General features: G+C 30.9%; 1 long non-coding RNA gene across 1 annotated transcript; it reads right to left on the bottom strand.

The window, feature by feature from the left end:
* Window positions 1–3,452: 3,452 nt before the first annotated feature.
* Window positions 3,453–4,510, bottom strand: LOC120089335. Its single transcript, XR_005485150.1, has 2 exons — window positions 3,949–4,510; window positions 3,453–3,773 (listed from the first exon to the last, which is right to left on the bottom strand). It is a non-coding gene; the product is annotated as an uncharacterized LOC120089335 (long non-coding RNA).

Genomic DNA, 4,510 nt, shown 5'->3' with positions numbered 1-4,510 from the left:
ATTTTTAAATACGTCTAATTTTAATCTCTATATTTTTAATAAATATTAAATTTAATTTCTCAAAATTAATTTTTATGTTAAATAATAATAATAATAATATTCATAAAAAAATAAAATAAAATATGTGAATACGTTTCCATATTTATAGTAATTAAAAATGTTAATATATAGATAATAAATTTTTTTTGAATAAAATCAATATTAAACCAATAGTATGGGCTAAATTTAAAATTTATTGATTTATTGCATTATGATTAAATGTCTTAAAATACAAGGCCCAACTTGATATTTCAACAAATTCAACCTTTTATTTTTATTTAAGAATTAATTGATGTATTGCACTGAAAAACCATCGATTGTACCAGCGGTCTTTGGAAAACAAATGAGTTAAGATCGTGGATTATTATTAATATTTTATATTTTATAAAAACTTCAACCTAATATATAAAATAATTTTTTACAAAATAATATATATGTTGTGAATTTGAGGAATACAACAAGAACATGATTATAGAGAAAATATAATATAATAATATTAAATATATAAAATATAATATAAAATAAAATAATGAGAAACATAAAATAACTAAAATTATAAAATTGGATAACATGAAAATTAGTGAAATTTTGAAGTGGAATTCTCACGTGTAATTCTAAGATCCACTACATGCCACTATTTATAGCCAAAGTGGCAAGTAGGATGTGGACTTATATGGACACCAAACATGAATAATTATAAGGTATATGGACAACATGAGGGTGACACATGACTTTTGGCACACTAAACAATGAGCATCTATTTATAATTATAATATTCATAATACTCTACTTATATATATATATATATATCTATATAATATGTCTCGTTAAAACCTTACTAGGAAAAATTCAATGGAAAAAAACCTTATTGAAGGAAAAAGAGTATATATTTCATATAAAATACATACTCCTAAAAGAATATAATATATTTACTCCCCTCGTGAAAACATCACTTAAGATCTCTGAATCGCTCATTCCAATGTTGTGCACCAATTTTTCAAAAGTTGCGGTTGGTAATGCCTTTGTAAATAAGTCTGGCAGGTTATCCTTCGAACAAATTTGTTGTACAGTGATGTCGACATTTTCTTCAAGATCATGAGTGTAGAAAAGCTTTGGTGAAATATTTTTTGTTCTATCTCCTTTAATATATCCCCCTTTGATTTAGGCTATGGAAGCTGTGTTGTTTTTGTATAATATTGTTGGAAGATTTTTAGTAGAAGATAAGCCACACATTTCACGAATGTGTTTAGTCATTGACCTTAGTCATACACATTCTTGACTAGCCTCGTGAATTGCAAGAATTTCAACATGATTTGAGGAAGTGGACGTTATAGTCCGTTTCACCGATCGTCATGATATAGCAGTTCCCCCACATGTGAATAGATAACTTGTTTGAGATCTAGATTTGTGTGGATAAAATAAATATCCAGAATCTGCATAACCAACTAGATCAAAATTTGATTTGTTTGAATAAAATAAACTCATATCAATTGTTTCTCAGAGATAATGGAGTATATGCTTAATTTCATTCCAATATCTTTTCGTAGGAGAAGAACTATATCTAGCTAATAAATTTATTGAAAATGTAATATCTAATCTGTATTATTACCAAGATACATAAGTGCACCAATTGCACTGTACTTCAGAACCAAGAAGTTCTTCATTATCTTCTCGAGGTCAAAATATATCTTTCTTTATATCCAATGAATGGACTTCCATTGGAATATTTAATGGATATGTTTGTCCATATAAAATCTTTTCAACTTTTTTCCTATATAAGTTGACTGATGAATAAATATTTCATATGCTAAATAGGTTGCAAATCAAGGCAAAATTTTGTTTTTCCAAGATCTTTCATCTCAAATTCTTTCTTAAGATATTTTATTATCTTTGAAAGCTCTTCAGAAGTTCCAATTATATTCAAGTCATCAACATATACAGTTATAATAACAAATCCTGATTGTGATTTCTTTATAAAAACACACAAGCATATTGGATTATTTTGATATCATTCTTTCAATAAATATCCATTCAGGCGATTGTACCACATCCGTCCTGATTGTTTCAATCCATATAGTGATCTTTGTAACTTTATTGAATACTGTTCCTGAGAATTTGATGTATATGTTTCAGGTACATTAAATCCTTCTGAGATTCTCATATAAATATCATTATCAAGAGATCCATATAAATATGTTGTGACTACATCCATAAGATGTATATTTAAACTTTTATGCACAGTCAAGCCAATTAAATATCTTAATATAATTGAATCCACCACCGGAGAATACGTCTCCTCAAAATCAATATCAGATCTATGTGAAAAACCTTATGCAATTAGTCTTGCTTTATATCTTGTGACCTCATTATTTTCATTTCTTTTCCTCATAAATACCCATTTGTATCCCACAAGTTTAACACCTCTTGGTGTTTGGACTACTGGTCCAAAAACCTAACGTTTTGAAAGTGAATTTAATTCTGTCTCGATTCCTTCTTTCCAATGAAGCCTATTTTTTCTATGTCGATATTCTTCAAAGATTTTGGTTCAAGATCCTCATTTTCAGATATAATATCAAGAGCAACATTATATGGAAAAATGTTATCAATAATTAAATTAGTTTAATTCCATCTTTTTCCTATCATGACATATTTTATTGAAATTTCATTATTATCTTTAGATACTTCACCTTCCTCATTAGTTATGTCGAGGATTTCTTTATGGATATTTACATCCTCAACCAACACTGGATAAAATAAATATCCAGAATCTGCATAACCAACTAGATCAAAATTTGATTGAATAAAATAAACTCATATCAATTGTTTCTCAGAGATAACGGAGTATATGCTTAATTCCATTCCAATATCTTTTTGTAGGAGAAGAACTATATCTAGCTAATAAATTTACTGAAAATGTAATATCTAATTTTGTATTATTAACAAGATACATAAGTGCACCAATTGCACTGTACTTCAGGGAAAACGAGGGGAACTACAAACAATAGTATAGTTTGGGAAAACGAGGGGAATGAAGTAGCAAGTCAAACTATAAACAAACACCTATTTCCCCTTCTGTGTTTACATATATCCAAAGAGCTAACTAAGAATGGTTCTAATATAAAAACATAAGCATCTCAAACAAGAAAAATTACCTATCAGATGGAAAGAATCAGCTACCGAACGCCTCTCAGATTCAGGTATAGAAATGGCGTCTTCAAACTTAAGCTTCATGACTGCCTTTTCACATTCCTTCAATTTCTTAGCAGCATCAGGATTATTGGGACATATCTTTTTTAGCTAGATTACAACAAAACGAATCTTATTATATAGTTATGTGTATATCGAATATTATATAAGTTGAAATCAACTTAGGGATGTCAAAGTAAAAGCAACAGAAACAGTTTTCCCTCTTCTTGATTATCCAAACAGCCATTAGTACCATATTGGGAAAGAGAAATCAACAAATAACTTGTCCAAATAATGACATAAAGGTCATACAACAGTACAAACTCTCAACTGAAATTTCTTCTGATAAAAGGGAATAGATACACAAATGAGTATAACAATGCAGTATAACTGATATTTAGCCGTTAAAAGCCAGTAAGAGTTATAGCTTCCAGTAACGAAAAAATTCGAGACTTCACGATAAAATCCTGAGATACTTGTTGAAAATCTTTAAGTGCCTCTTTGAGTTTCCCCATAGCAAGAAAAGCAGCACCTCTCCGGTAATAACCCTGTCGTACAGAATAATTCCAGAAAGTGGTAAAAAAGGATTGTAAAAGTACATAAAAGAGTATCATACTCATACTGCTTTAATGTTGATCTTACTTTTGAATATCTAGGGTCTATTTCTATAGCCTTTGATGGTTCAAAATGAAAGAATGGTTCAAAATGAAAGATTGCACTTACTATAGATAGTCATGATACTGGATTTGGGGAAGAACAATACGAACAAAGAGATGAAAGAATCCCAGATCTACGGACGGTGAGAAGATCTACCAATGATCTACGGACGGCTGAATAGATCTACGGATGGAATGCCAGATCTACGAATTGAACACCAGATCTACAGATGGAATGCCAGATCTACGGATGGCTTGACAGATCTACAGATGGAACGCCACGAACGCCGGATCCATCGGATCTACAGACCCATCGAATGTACAGATCTATGGACGGCTGGACGGAACGCCACGAACACTGGACCCATTGGATCGGAAAAGCTAGAATTCCCACGAAGCTGTACGACTGGACGGAAAAAGACGCCGGACGAAACGCCCAAAAGCTGGACGGAACATCGAATGAAAGGAGACGTCGGACGCTGGACAGAGACCCACGACAATGACAATGCCCACGAAATCAAAGATCCGTTGTTGAAGATTGGATTCTACGTTGTTGGAGAAGAGAGGGTTTGGTAAGAGAGAGTGAAAGGGAGGGAGAAAATTTGTTTAAAATGAAAGAGATTTTTTTT

The sequence above is a fragment of the Benincasa hispida genome, chromosome 1 (assembly GCF_009727055.1).
Source record: "Benincasa hispida cultivar B227 chromosome 1, ASM972705v1, whole genome shotgun sequence".
In the NCBI taxonomy this organism is placed as follows: Eukaryota; Viridiplantae; Streptophyta; class Magnoliopsida; order Cucurbitales; family Cucurbitaceae; genus Benincasa; species Benincasa hispida.
Note: the sequence above shows the minus strand (reverse complement) of the source record. Positions and strands in the feature narration are given on the sequence as shown.